Genomic DNA, 16,838 nt, shown 5'->3' with positions numbered 1-16,838 from the left:
CTCTGCTAAAAAAAAAAAACAGAAAAAACAAAAACAAAAGCAAAAACAAAAGAGAAAAAAAAAAAAAAGCTCTTTTTGTTAGTTTATGCAAAGTTAAATCCCGAAAGTCCTTGAAAACATTTCATACATTGCATTGCATCGCATAACAGGTATTCTAAAGGATCAGTGTTCTCACGATTTTCCTATCAAACAGATTCCAGCAGATTCAAACAGATTGAACAATGGCTCTCGAACAAACTGTCAAAGATCTCCAGGCCCAGAATGCTCAATTCCAGGAAATGATGCTGAGCTTATCTAAGGGGCAGGAAGAACTGAAAGCTCTTTTGATGGAGAAGAAGAAGGACCAGAAACCTGTGGGTTACATCAACCCGGGGAGAAGGCTTAAGGGACAGGTTACAGGAGTCAAGATTAGAATTCCGAAGGATTCAGAAGAAGAGACCGAGAATGATTCGGAAGATGAGAATCCTAATCTCGTCAATTCTGAGGACGACGACGAAGATTATGAACATGAACAGTACTCTCCGAAGGATGATAAGTACAAGTTGCTGGAAGAACGTATGCTAGCTATGGAGGGGCAGAAAGTGCCCGGTCTGGATTTCGAAAACTTGGGTCTGGTCTCTGATGTGGTCATTCCCCGCAAATTCAAGGTTCCCATTTTCACTAAGTATGATGGTGCCTCTTGTCCTCAGATGCATCTAAGGGCTTATGTGAGAAAGATTCAGCCGCACACTACTGATAAGAAACTGTGGATCCATTTCTTCCAAGAGAGTCTGTCTGGCACACAGTTAGAGTGGTATTATCAGCTTGAGAGCTCTAACATCCGCACATGGACTGATTTAGCAACAGCTTTCTACAAGCACTACCAGTATAATTCTGAGTTAGCGCCTACTCGGCTACAGCTACAAAATATGACTATGGGCTCTAAAGAAAGTTTCAAAGAATATGCTCAAAAGTGGAGAGATTTGGCTGGCAGAGTCAAACCCCCTATGACTGATCGAGAGTTAGTGGACATGTTCATGGGTACACTGACTGGCCCATTCTACAGCCATCTACTGGGAAGTTCCTCGTCAGGTTTCACTGAACTTATCTTGACAGGTGAACGGGTTGAAAGCGGCATTCGAAGTGGAAAGACACAGGCAACTACTTCTGCAAGCACCAAAAAGTCCTATCAGGGAAAGAATGAATCAAATGCTGTGTACAGTGAGAGGAAGCATAACAAGAAGAATCGTGACCATACTGTTGGGGCAGTTACAATTGCCGCACCGCCATCTCAGAACTTCCAACACAGACAAGACAGGTCGAGAAGACAGTTTACCAAGATCAATATGACTTTAACCCAAGCACTGCAGAGTATGTTAAAGGCCAATTTGATTACCCTCAGAGGCCCTCCTGCAAATCCCAACACTACTTCTCCTCGTTATAATCCCAACGCCAGGTGTGCCTATCACTCCGATAGCCCCGGGCATGATACGAATGATTGCTGGTTGTTGAAGAACAAGATTCAGGATATGATCGACGCTGGAGAAATTGAATTTGATCCTCCGGCGACCCCCAATGTCATCACAGCACCTATGCCTAATCATGACCAGAATGTTAATGTTGTGGACGACAATTCTCACGTTACTGAAGTTGCTGATTTAGCATCTCCTCTCCTGATCGTTAAGAAGAATTTATTGCAAGCTGGTTTATTTCCAGGTTGTGCTGAAGATTGCGATCTCTGTGTACTCCGACCCAATGATTGTTTGAAGTTGAAGAACGGCATTCAACGGCTGATGGATGATCGTACAATTCTATTTGAAAGGGTTCCTAAGGTGGACAACTCTATTGAAGAGGTATCTGTGATTGCTAGGTCCAAAGCTCCAGTGAAGATTACCGCTACTAGAGTGCCTGTGAAGATTACCGCTGAGCCCAAAGTGGCTCCCCTGATTATTACCGCACCTGGCCCCGTGCCATATTCCTCCAGCAAAGCTATTCCGTGGAACTATGGAGGCGACGTTTACATCCATGGCATAAAGCAAGTTGGTAGTTCTGCTAATCCTAATGATATTGTGGGGACTAGTAAAGTTACTCGAAGTGGAAGGATCTACTCCCCAGAAATCTCACCTCCCGCTCCCGAAATTCGAGGAAAAAGACCAGTCAATCCTCCTCAGTCAGAGACATCGGTCGAAGTTACTTCTGAAGATGTTGCCAAACAGGAAATGGAAGAGATGCTGAAAATCATCCGTAAGAGCGATTTTGATGTAGTGGAACAATTGGGGCATACTCCGTCTAAAATCTCAATGTTGTCCTTGTTATTATCCTCTGAATCCCATGCCAATGCATTGATGAAATTCTTGAAGACCGCTCATGTGCCTCAAGAAACATCCGTCGATCAATTCGAACATTATGTTGCTAATTTGACTGTTGACAATGGCCTAGGCTTTTCCGATGCTGACCTGACGCCAGCAGGAAAGAATCACAATAAAGCTCTGCATATCTCCATCGAGTGTGAGGGGATCACCCTGGCTCACGTGTTGATCGACAACGGCTCTTCCTTGAATGTGCTCCCGAAAGCTGTACTCGATAAATTTGACTACAAAGGCATTGAACTGAAACCTAGTGATGTTGTGGTGCGTGCTTACGATGGTGCGAAGAGTGTTGTCTATGGTGAAGTGGTTCTCCCTATCAAGATAGGACCTCAAGTCTTCAACACTACCTTTCACGTGATGGACATTCGTCCCGCCTACTCCTGCTTGTTGGGGCGCCCTTGGATCCATGGGGCAGGTGCGGTAGCTTCGTCGCTTCATCAAAAGCTGAAGTATCCAATAGCAGGCATGGTTGTCACTGTATGTGGAGAAGAAGAGTATATTGTCAGTAGTGTGCAAGCCTTCAAATACGTCGAGATGGATGGTGAATTCTTTGAGACTCCTTCTCAGTCATTTGAAGTGGTTCCTCCACCCAGTCCTGTCCTTAAGCCAACTCCCCTTGTGCCCAAGGTTGTTCGTGCTCCCCCTGTCATGATCTCTCTGAAAGATGCTCAAGCCGCGGTTGAAAATGGTGATCGTGCTGGTTGGGGTCAACTGATCAATGTACCGTACAAGTCTGATAAAGCTGGCCTGGGGTTTAACTCTGGAAAGATAGTCAAAAATCAGATTAATGCTATGGAAGATGCTGATAGTGATTGCGACTTGGATAGCTGGATTTTCCCAACAATTGGTGACGGACTCAACAGTTGGAAGACTGAAGACACTATCCCGATTTCCTTTAGTCAGGAGTAATTGTTATTGTTTATTCTAGAATTGCAAATTTTAATTTTCTTTTACAATCAAACTTCTTAAAGCATTGTGTCTATGCCCAGGCACAATGGCTAATTTGTTAGGGGTTTGTCATTTTCATAAGCATATTCATATTCAATAGATCAATGGACTTTTTGCATTCAAATATTGCGCTCTTTATCTTTCCTGTCATTTTTCAAACAAGCTATGTTTCTTGCACACACTCACGTAACAATTTGCCGATCCATATCCACTCTGGATCCTGTTGGTAATGACTCTGCTACTGTTCATTATGACTTTGAAAATCCGATCTACCAAGCCGAGGATGGAAGCGAGGAAGATTGTGAAGTCCCTGGAGAACTTGCCCGACTACTGCAAGAAGAAAAGACTATACAGCCGCATGAGGAATCAATTGAAATTGTAAATCTGGGTACTGAAATAAACAAGAAAGAAGTCAGAGGTTTCTTGGGGCACTCGAATTACATTGCCCGATTCATTCCACACTTGACTGCTACCTGCAAACCCATCTTCAAATTACTGAGACAAAATCAAGAGATGGTATGGAATGATGAATGCCAAGAAGCTTATGACAAAATCAGGAAATATCGCCAAGAACCTCCAGTTCCGATGCCACCAGTTGAAGGAAGACCTTTAATTACGTATTTGACCGTGTTAGAAAATTCAATGAGGTGTGTTGGGGCAACATGACGAGTCTGGTCGAAAAGAGCATGCCATATACTGCCTTAGCAAAAGGTACCGACTGTGAAACAAGATACTCACAGCCCGAGAAAGCTTGCTGTGCTTTGGCCTGGGCTGCTCGCCGACTAAGACAGTATATGTTGAATCATACCACCTTATTGACTTCTAAGATGGATTCTATCAAATACCTATTTGAGAAACCTGCTGTCTCCTGAAAGAGTTATCACTGACAATGGTACTAATTTGAACAACAAGATGATTACTGAACTCTGCACGCAGTTCAAAATAAAACACCATAACTCTTCTCCGTACCGGCCAAAGATGAACGGCGCCGTGGGGACTGCTAACAATATCAAGAAGGTCATGCGAGAAATGACAGTAACATACAAAGACTGGCATGAGATGTTACCCTTTACTCTTTACGGTTATCGCACTTCAGTGCGCACTACGACAGGGGCAACTCCGTTCTCTTTAGTCTATGGAATGGAAGCCATCTTACTAGTGGAAGTTCAGATTCCCTCTCTAAGAATCATGAAAGAGGCGGGCTTAGATGAAGATGAATGGATTCAGACTCGACTCGATCAGATAAATCTGATTGATGAGAAGAGACTTGCGGCTGTTTGTCATGGGCAGATATATCAGAAATGCATGACCCAGGCATTTAACAAAAGAGTTAAGAGACAGGTGTACCAACTTGGCGACTTGGTGATCAAGCGTATCATTCTACCACAAGGTGATCCCAGAGGCAAATGGACTCCCACATACGAAGGGCCATTTGTGGTTAAGAAGGTATTCTCTGGTGGAGCCATGATACTCGCTACTATGGATGGTGAAGACTTCCCACATCCCGTGAACGCGGACATAGTTTAAAAATACTACGCATAAAAGAGACCCGCTAGATCGACGTATCTAGGCAAAAGTAAGGGCATCCCGGCGAACCAAAAGGGTTCGGGCAAAAATTAGGGATATATAAAAAAAAATGTACACCCGGCAAGTCGAAAACCTGAAAAGGCGGCTTGGGCAAAAAAGGGTATCCTGGTGGACTGAAAACCTGAAAAGGCGGTCCAGGCAAAAATTAGGGATTAAAGCGTATGACTATGTCCCGTTCTTAGTCAACTTCATCCAAGTTCAAGGGACTGAACAAGCCAATCACTTCTATCCGACAGCAAGGGATGAGATGCTCGAAGACATAATGACAGTAGTAGGCTTAAAATCAATAGGACTTCTTCCACATAGCTTTCTCTTTGTTTTCGACAATTTCCTCTTACTAGGATTTCTGTCTCCTTGTACACAAATTGCCTGTTTATAGGCCTCCTTTCAAAATCAATACAACCCTCTTTCAAAAAAAGATGCTTTTGTTTTTACTTTTCTGTTTTGGTTGCGTAAATGTCCATTGATTTAATTTGAATTAATATGTGCATTTGAATATGATAAATGTTTACCAAAATATATGCGTAGAATAGCAATAGCAATTACTACCCGACTTCAGGATCGAGGAGAAGGTCTAACCATGCTTCCAATGAATCCGCTACCAATTCTATTCCCCCAGCAAGTCTGTTATTCCTCAGAAGAAATTAGCAGTATTCCCCGGCACAGCCAGTTACTCCCCAACAGAGGTCGGCATCATCAGACAGATTGATCATCTCATCCATCCTCAGCCAAGATCTGTGGAATATTTCTACCATCAGACAGAATCAAGAACCCCCTGCCGAGAAAGGGTCATCGTTACAAATATCTCCAATCAGTAGATGGGGATTTATTTTCCCCAGTAGAGTCCCCAAGCAGAACTTCTCATACGCATAACTCATTCATTACATCATTTCACAGCATACGCATGCATACAACATTCGCATTTATTTTAGCATAACACGAAACATCTCATACATCATGACATAGCATGAAGCTAACTTTTCTTTGCAGGTTATTTATCCTCCTGATATAGTCAAAATAAAAGGTTCATTCAGACAGACACCTTTATCAATCACATTCAAGATTCAGATACATATTTCAAATACAGTTCATGGGAACATTCATTCTGACAACACTTCGATATCCTCCTAACGATGGCATCTTTAAGCCCATCCCAGACATTTATTGCAAGTACAACATATACAGGTTATCAGATACAGCCTAACGTACGGTTCATTCTGATTCAGCCCAACATATGACTTCTTCAGCAACTCCAATGCGGTCTAACGTACGACCCATTTGGACCTTCAAATCCTCAGATGCTGCCTAGCGTACGGTACATTCAGGGGTGTAGTCTAGCGTACGACTACTTTCTTTTTCAGATGCAGCCTAACGGACGGCTCATTCTACAACTCGGATACGATCTAACGTACGATCCATTCTGAACTTCAACAACCCCAACGCGGTCTAACGTACGACCCGTTTGGATCTTACAACCCTCAGATGCTACCTAACGTACGGTACATTTCTGAAGTGTAGTCTGGCGTACGACTACCGCTTTCATCATCAGATGTGGCCTAACAGACGACTCATTCTGCGACGGTCTAACGTACGACCCGTTCGGATGTCCATCCCCTCAGATGCTACCTAACATACGGTACATTTCTGAAGTGTAGTCTAACGTACGACTACCCCTTTCGTCATCAGATTCAGCCTAACGTACGGCTCATTCTGCAACTCAGATACGATCTAGCGTATGGTCCATTCTGACCCTTTATCCCCAACAGCATATGACACACTCCGACTCCCCAGCGAAGTCGGCAGCCTAATGGATGACTCATTATACGGTCTAACGTACGACCCAGTGTGGCACCCATGTCTTCAAATTGGCCTAATATACGGCGCGATCTGAAGCTTTCGTCATCAAACCTCCCGGATGGCATCTTTAAGCCCATCTCCATCAAGACCAACTGTCGATTCTCAAGTGCAAATTTTTGGGGCATTCTAGTGTTCAATAATCTTCCACCTCCAGACCACGAATGGCATACACGCCATCCTAACTCTCTCGGTTCAAGAATATTGAACAGGGGCAGCTGTCATACCCCAAAAATTACCCATCATTTTTCCTAAAAAAGAAAAAAAAAAAAAAAAAAAAAAAAAGAGAAATTTTTTTTTAATTAATTAATTAATTAATTAATTAATTAAATAATTAAAATAAATAAATAAATAAAATATAACAAATTATTTTGGACTTGGGTCTCCCTCATTCCAAGCCCATTACCCACGAAATTAGTCTATAAATACTGAAGTTTCAGTAGGGGGAGTTACACTTGGAGTTTACACTGGGAGATTTACTGGAGAAAGAAGGAAGAGAAGCAAAACACTCTGAGGTTTCCTTGGAACAAAACCTTGAGGAAAAAGAAAGAGAGAGAACAGAGAAGGACGGATAGAAACTTTGGCATAGGAACCCTGCCTACCCGGAGAATTCAGAGTAAAGAAACCCTGAAGGCAGCCCATCTGCACCGAAGCCATCGCCGTCCAATTCCTGCTGCCTAACTTATTCCGATACTACAAGTGGTCAATCCCTTCAACCTTGAATTGGCAAACAGGTTTGCGTATCTCTATTGTTTATACTTTCAATTGGCCATATCTACATATATAATGCATCATGATTAAATGTTGATATATAATTTGCTTTCGTATGGGAATTTAAATATGCCTGAATACCCTGAATGTTTGACCATGTTATTCCTGTGATAAAATGCCATAAAATTCAAAGTTCCTAACATGGGGCTGTTTTCAAATTCAAAATCCGTGGCCTTCGCTAGGCGAGGCAGAGGCGAACGAGACAGTACCTGATTCTTCTAGTCTGTTTTTTTTTATGTTTTTATCATAGCCATGCATTATTTATCCTATCCTATTCATTGTTGTGATATTTCTCCGGTGTAATCTTCGATTGCACCCTGATTTGGTGTTCTGACATGTTTCTTTTTTTTGAGTTTCGTAAAGGTTCACATATCCCAGGAAAAGGTTATTGGCTAGGTATTCCACTTTATTTGTGGGATACCCTTGTGGAGTTTCACCCTAAATTAATTTTTTAATGTATTAATTTCTAATGTATTAATTTTTTAATATATTATTTTTAATAATTTTAATGTGGAGTTTCATCCTAATTATATAATTAATTGTAAAACTTTGCCTTTGAATAAGTGATCTTGGACCTCTCTTTGTTGCCTTACGATTACGATATTACGGTCATGTCCCGCGAACGTGGGGATACCCTTAGCAAAGACCCTTCGGTTAAATCATCATAAAATAAATTATAGTCCCTCGGATGTTGCCTTCGAATATACAACTTTGTCCCTCGATGACCCTCCGATGTTGCCTACGGTTAAATGATGATAGTCCCTTCGAATGCTAAGGTATCCTCATAACTGTTGCCTTCAATGACCAATCGATGACCCTACGATGACCCTTTTACATCCAAAGGATAAAACTACTTATTTCTCAATAATAAGGACAGTTTTACCCTCATAAGGATAGGAAATGCCCGTAAAGACCTTGGGTCGGTATAACTCTTAATTGCTGGCTCACAACTTAAAACATTTTTTTTTGCACCTCACACCTTTCAAAATGCCTTTAGAAAATCACCACTTGGTATACATTCATACTAGAATCATTACCGAGTTATATTTTTCTAAACAATTTTCAAAACTAAAACGGGATAACCACTTTGTATACATTCATACAAGAATCATTACAAAGTTAAATTCTCTTTTCAAAACAATTTTCCAAACAATTCACAAACACTTTTTTAGACAAAAATAATATAAGTGATCGAGCAATTAAGAGCCCATGGATAACCATGGATACAAAGGGTGCTAACACCTTCCCTTTGTATAATGTACCTCCCGAACCCAAAATCTAAATTAAGGTCTTTCCTGTTCTTTTCCACCTTTCCTTATTGGATAAAAGAAAAGTCGGTGGCGACTCTTGCTAACCGCGACATTGCGATAAAAAACACAAAAAATCCAGTTCACCGTATGACACATGCAACTGAAAAAGTCAAGATGATTCAATAGAAGATGAAGACTTCATATAGTCAGCTGAAAAGTTATCATGATAAGTGGAGGAATGATCTTAATTTCCGAGAGGGTGATCATGTTTTTTAAAGTCACTCATGTGACTGGTATGGGACGTGCACTGAAATCTAAAAAGCTTACTCCTCACTTTATTGGACCATATCAGATTACTCATAGGGTTGGACATGTTGCCTACCATGTGGCTTTACCCCATCTCTTTCGAACTTGCATGATATTTTCCATGTGTCACAACTTCAGAAGTATATTCACTATTCGTCTCACGTAATCCAAATGGACGGTGTGCAAATTCGGGATAATCTAACTGTTGAGGAATCACCCACTCGGATTTAGGGTTGGGAAGTGAAGCGACTACGGGGTAAAGAGATTTTTCCGGTGAAGGTTGTTTGGGGAGAACCCGCTAGGGGTAGTACGACTTGGGAGTTGAAGAGCCATATGAAGGAATCTTATCCGAAACTTTTTCCTTCGGATAATTTTCGAGGACAAAAATCCTCTAAGTGGGGGAGAGTTGTAACACCCCGACTTTAGATTACTATTTTATTTAAATTTTTAGAATAATTATATTGGGTGTTGTGTGATTATTTGATGCTTTTAGGTGTTTTGGGGAGTGTAAGTGCATTTCGATAATTTGCTATTAGTGAAATAGTTGAGTTTGAGAGCGTGAGGTTTAAAAATTAAAATTATTTAAATCATTGGTGGTAATTAATTAATTTTAAGATATTTAATAATAGTAGAAATAATTATAGTTTTAGGAATTAATTATAATATTTTAATTAAATATTTATTTAACAGGAATGTTTTAAAATAATTATTACGTTTTATTTAACATTTAATTTAATTTGGAATAAATAGTTAATTGTGATTATCTTACTAATAATAAAAGTGGAGCGTATATTACCGTTAGAAGTTTTAACATTAACATTTAGAGTGTGAGAGTAAATATGAGATGAAATGTTAAAATGAGATTTGAGATTTAATAATAATAATAATAATAATAATAATAATAATAATAATAATAAGTAATGTTAGTTTTTATTGTACGTTAATTTATAATATAATTGTGAGTTAAGTTGGATATATAGTAACGTCTAAGGAGTGAATTGAAACGGAAAAATAAATTGGAAAAAGAGATTGATCAAGTCTGAGAAATTACAGAGCATAGAGGGGAAAGAATGTGAAGAACGGAAAACTTCGTTGAGATTAGCAGGTAACCGAGCAACTGTTTAGTGCGAGAGGAAGGTGTGATGCTATTCTTCTACTATTTCTGTTGAGTTTAGACTGCGTTGCTCTGATTCTGTAACACCGGGCGGGACGAACGATATTTCTAGTTCATTTATATTTCTGTCTGTGGATGTTATTTAGAGAGTTGAATATCACGATCTTAATGTTTGATATTTTTATTGTTGTACGAAGGTTTTACCTTAATTGTCTTTCAATTGTATTGAAGTAATTGATTTAAGACATATATGAGTTTATACTGCATGTTTAATTGATGACTTCCGCTACGATGATATCCTAAATGAAGGTGAGCATGCAATAACAGATGTTAAATGTTTTAGTTTAATATATTACAGATGATAGGGGTGTTCAGATCCAATCCAATCCAAAAAAAAAACCAAAAACCGAACCGAAAAAACCGAAATCCAAAAAAACCGATTTTTTTTGGATGTATTTGGATCACCATGTTGCATAACCGATCGGTTCGGTTCGGTTTACGGTTGGCTTCATGAAAACCGAACCGGTCCAAACCGAACCGGTATTACTTCCATTTACTCATCCTATTAAATTAATTATGTTAGCCACCACTAATTTCTCTAGAGAATCTCAATCACTTCTGTAGTTTCCCTATTCAGATTTTGAATTATACGCAAAATTAAATACAATGAATGCTATTCATTGTTATTATAACCGCAAGAAATTCAATTTCGGCTCAACGTTAAAGTTGAATCATGGCCTTTCTTCTTCTTCAGTTCTCTATTTAAGGTCTGTATCTCCTCTTTCAATTTCAATCACTTTTCATCAAAAGAAAAAAAAAGTCTAAATCAACATTCATCTCAATTAGTTTTCTGAATTATACTATCAGTAAGCAAGTTTCTTAATTTTTTTGATTTTGTCTTTTTTGTACTTTATACTTTTGTTCGATCAGATTTTCTAAAGTTGTACTAATTTTTATCCTTTTGTAAAGTTGTTCTAATTTGTGTTGTTGAAATCTTATTTAAAATTAACTTACTTATGTTCTAAATTTTATAACACTAGTTTACTAAAAATTATTTTCATTAGTTTTCTGATGTGAAATCGTTTCATGTTGGTTATAACAGTAACAAATTTTATTTAGTTTTTCATAATTTCTTCAAGGTCTATTCTTTGTTAGTTTTTCATATTTTGTTTCATAACTTTTTCATAATATATTCTTATTAGCTTTTTTTACAACTAGCTGTTTATACTTTGTTCTAATTTTAAGTTTGATCTATTTTTACAGGAATGAGCCAAACTGATCCTGTAACTCAATCTGATATTGTCAACAACCTTATTCAGGTATCAAAAATTAATTTTAAGTGGATTATTTTACCTTTGAAAATGTTGGTTAATGTTACAATGGTGTAATATTGTGTTTCCTATTTTATAGGCTGAAACAACTGAAGCTCCACCTCCATCGGTACAAAGTAGTGAAACAAACAATGATGAAGAAAATGCTAACAAGAAAAGAAAGGTTGGAGAAGCTTCCAATGATTCTAATGTTATAGCTGGAGATTCAGGTAACAGAAAACCTATTAAATCTAGATCTTGGACTTGGGAACATTTTACAAAAATAGGATCAAGAGCTAAGTGTAATTGGTGTGATGTAACATATGTTGTTGATTCACAAAGAAATGGCACTAGTAATTTAAAACACCATTTGCTGCATCAGTGTAAGAAGTTTCCAAAAGAGTCTCTTGATCCCACTCAACAGACTCTTGTTCTTCAACAATTGAAAAAAGAAGATGGGAATGGATCTGGTAGTGTTTTCACTGGTGTTCATTTTGATGCCGAGGCATGTAGGAAAGCTTTAGCTAGGATGATTATTGTTGATGAGTTGCCTTTTAAGTTTGTTGAGGGAGAGGGGTTTCTTCATTTTATGAGTGTTGTGCAACCTAAACTCTCAATTCCTAAAAGGATTACAATTGCTAGAGATTGTTGGGATTTGTACACGAGTGAGAAACATAAGTTAAAAAGTGTGCTAAATAAATCAAATCAATGTGTCTGTCTTACAACTGATTGTTGGACATCTGTTCAAAATTTGAGTTATCTTTGTCTCACTGCACATTTCATTGATCATGATTGGAAAATCCATAAAAGGATTCTGAATTTTTGTCCAATTGTGAATCACAAAGGAGTAACCATCGGCAAAAAAATTGAAAAATGTTTGGAGGAATGGCTAATAGGTAATGTTTTCACCATTACGGTTGATAATGCTAGTTCTAACGATGTTGCTATAACTTACTTGAAAAATACAATTAACGATTGGAATTCTCATCCATTGAAAGGGGGACATATGCATGTTCGCTTTTGTACACATATTCTGAATCTTGTGGTCCAAGATGGGCTGGAAGACTATCATTCTTCAATTAGTAAGATTAGGAATGCTGTTAGATATGTTCGTGCATCTCCGGGTCGTATGGATAGGTTTAAAACTTGCATTAAGGAAGTTAGGTTACAAGAAAAATCAATTGTTCAGTTGGATGTTTCCACTAGGTGGAATTCCACATATATTATGCTTGAAAGTGCATTGAAGTTTCAAAAGGCATTTAAGAGATTGAGTGAGAAGTGTGCTGATTTTGTGCTGATGAAAGATGGTATTCCTAATAAAGAGGATTGGGATAATGCAAAATGCTTTGTTAATTTTTTGAAAATATTTTTTGATATCACAAAGAAGGTTTCAGGTAGTACTTTTGTGACCTCTTCTCAATATTTTAATGAGCATATTAAGATATTGACTACCTTGAACGGGTGGATAGAATTAAAAAGTTCAGACAACTTGCTTGGAATTATGGCTGAAAATATGAAAGTTAAGTATGATAAATATTGGGGTAAGGTTGAAAAAATGAATATGTTGATCTTTGTTGCTGTTGTGCTTGATCCTCGACATAAGATGCAGTTTGTTAGGTGGGGATTGAACAGGGCATATCCAAATGATGTTGCTGTATCTTTGTATAAAAAAACGGAGGAGACATTAAATAAAATATTTGAGAGTTATAGGCTTTTCCTTGGTAACGGTCAAACTGAAAATGTTACACATTCCACTCAAGAAGTAGAGTTGGTAGAACTTAAAGCACCAGAGGATGCATTTGCTTTAGAGGTTGAGATGGACATGAATCTTAATGAGAGCATGCAGAAAAATGAATTGGATTTGTATCTCATGGAGAATTTGGAGAAGAAAGGTCCTGGTTTTGATATCTTGAATTGGTGGAAGGTGAATTCCAACAAGTATCCTATTCTTGGTCAAATGGCTAGAGATATATTGGCCATTCCTGTATCTACTGTAGCTTCAGAGTCTGCCTTCTCTACCGGAGGTAGAGTGCTTACTTGCTATAGAAGTTCTCTTACGCCAAAAACAGTTGAAGCTTTAATTTGTACACAAAATTGGTGTAAATCTTCCCCGGTGTCGGTGGATATTGAAGAGCTTGTGGATGAGTTAGAAAATCTGGAATTAGGTAATTTACTTATAACTTATATTATTTTTTGTTGAGCATTGTTTATCTTTTATATTGAGTAATATTTATCTTTATTTTTGTAGAACTTGCTCCAATCCCACAATTGAATGAAGGTGTATCTGATATAGACTCTGATTAGCTTTTGATATCTGAAAGAATTGGGTAGATTGTGAAGCTGGAGCAATTGCAGGATAATTATTGTGAAGCTGGAGCAATTTCAGGATAATTAGAAAATTTTAGATTTGTCTATCAATGTTGCAGGCTGTGATTTTGAAACTATCAATTATGCTGTCATTGATATTTTTCTTGAAGTTTTATTATTATATTCACTTTAATGCAGCTTTGGTATGTTACTGTCATATATATTTGTCATATATTTAATTTATATTACAAGTCTCCCTATAAGCACTAAGTAAGCAGGTCTCCATATAAAATATTTATTACAGCAATGTCTATTTCGTTGGGATAGATATTGTCCATATATTATAATGAATCTTTGCAACAATGACATCAAATAGCCATATAATATGAAAATTAGATATTGTCTTAGTAGACGTTGGTGGCATAATTGTAACTGGTATTGAAATATATTCGTTTTAAATTTCACAGTGTTGATTTAAAAACCGAATAAAACCGATTCAACCGAACCGAAGTAAACCGTATAAATTGGATTGGATTGGATTGGATTTTTCTTGTTGTCATCCAAAAACCGAACCAAACCGTATGCTTTATATATTTTGGATCGGATGATATTTTGTCTCAAAACCGATCCAAACCGGACCGTGAACACCCCTAACAGATGAGTTGATTTTTGTTTGAGTAAGTGTGACACCCTATGTATTAAGTGCTTAGTAATTAACTTAGTCGTTAAATTATACGCGGAAAATTAGGATAGTACGCTAAGTGTTAGAAAAATGAGGCGCATTCTAATATTTTAAAAAAAAGACATATTGAACATTTTATTTCAAAACTACGGCCCTATAGACAATTTACTATTGTATCAAAATTTACGAGTGGGTGTACGTGGATTAGGTAAATTCAATAGATCAAGTAAAATCCATCCAAACTAATACAAGAAAATGGGTTGGGTCGAGTTATTGGGTGAGCATGATTTTTTAAAATGAAAAATCATTCAAAATAATTTGATTGTGGATAAACTCACACCCAACTCACAAAACTCATGGTTATTGAGTGACTATTTTTTGTAATTTGATGAGTGGTGACTTTGATGTCTTTAATCTTGTCTGTTTTAGTTACAATCTTTTGAACATATTTTTATTCTGTAAATAATGATTTTGACTTATTTAAGATGTCTCACTTTGATTATTTTGATGTTAATTATGTAATTTGTAAGTATTTTAGGCAATTCTAGATATTACCGTAATGTAAATTTGATTTTTCCAAATATGTTTAAAAAAATAGCATTAATAGATTAAACTATTTATTAAGAAAAATGTGACACATGATTTATAATTATATAAGGAAGAAAAAAATTGAGTAATCAATTATTCAATCCAATTCAATCCATAAATTTGTGATTTTACTCCAATCGATTGAAAGATATTGTGGGTGGTTATTTTACTTCTCCAAACCAAACTTACATATTCTGATTGAGCTGGATTATGATTTTAACTAAATTCAATCAAAATTTACCATGTACTCTCGAATTTGGATCTTCTCATATCCTTTTGATCCAACCCTCTCTCTTTTTCCTAATCTAATGGTTGATTCTTACACAAAGGAAAAATAATAGTACAAACGAGGGAAAAAAGTTAAGTCAAAAGTTGAGATTTAAGCATGATAGAAAGAGGAGAGAAAGAGGATGAGAAGATTCAAATCCATACCCCCCTATCAAAACCAACCATTATTTTATCTCCCATTTCTCATCGCAAGAATCATCATTCTTTGAAAATATAAATTACAGCAGCCTAAGCAGATAGCATGCGACGCGACATTGGCGTAAGGCCAAATGCACCGAACAGCAAGAAAATAGTGGTGTCAATGTGTCATATAGTGGACATGAACATCATTCATGTGCATTCTTTGTACCCATGTGCTCACAAGTGGATCACAATAAAATTAGGTCAAACCAGATTTGGGACCATGGAGTATTCATGCAATTAAAAAAGTTAGTGACTAATCGTTGAATTAAGATCTAACCATTTAAATTTTAAACTAATTCTTTTAATCAAAATATGCAAATCTTGTATTATATTTGTCCAAACAAAATATTACTATGATTTAATGTCCACTTGTTAATTAGTACTAATATTTACTTTCGATAATATATATTCTTTACTTGCATAAAAATGAGGCCAAACATAAGTGAGAGTGTGGAATTAAAAATTGACTTATCTCACACTATAAGGGAGGGTGGGACTAAATAGACCTATGAATTATATATTTCAAATTTAAAAATATAAAATTTATATTAATATTTATATTTATAAAAATTCAAAAAAATGGAACACAACGAATATATTAAAATATACGAGTCTAAATCGTTATTATCCTTCTTCTTTAAAAAAAATCATTTTGACACCTTTAAATATACGTGTGCATGTAGTTTCTAGTTTATAATAGGATTATCTTCGTCCTTTTGAAAACTACTTAATATTAGATAATATGTTATATTTGTCTAACAAATAACGATAAAATATTGATGAGTTTTTTTTTCTTAGTATTACCTTTATTTTCATCTACCTTTAAAAAATAAAGATTAATTATTATATACAGTTAGTGTAAAAAGATTTACACTGTCGATTCATCAACATCATCCGTTTGTATTATTTTATAAATTTTTTAAATGAAAATCAAACTTATTTTAATATCCAACGTCTAGGATTAACTGACGGTGTAAAATTATTTTATACTATTAGGATATTTTAATTAAATCTTAAAAAATATTATATGTGACAACTCATTTAAATAGAAGAGTTTTAATTATATTTATTATATGTTTTACTATTTGAATTAAATTTTAGAGAGTTCTAGAAGTATTAGAGGACAATTGAGATATTTGATTCTCTTTTCATAGTGGCACAAAGTAAGAGATTTTTTTAGTATAAAAGATATTCAATCAAATTATTAAAAAAAAAGCAGAACAAAATAAACCGCAAATTAACTAGATCAAAATAGATTCACAGATTAGAATAACAATTAACACTCCCTCCAACATGAAGATT

Source organism: Lathyrus oleraceus, chromosome 6, assembly GCF_024323335.1.
Source record: "Lathyrus oleraceus cultivar Zhongwan6 chromosome 6, CAAS_Psat_ZW6_1.0, whole genome shotgun sequence".
Lineage (NCBI taxonomy): Eukaryota > Viridiplantae > Streptophyta > Magnoliopsida > Fabales > Fabaceae > Lathyrus > Lathyrus oleraceus.
This window is presented reverse-complemented; position numbering follows the sequence as displayed.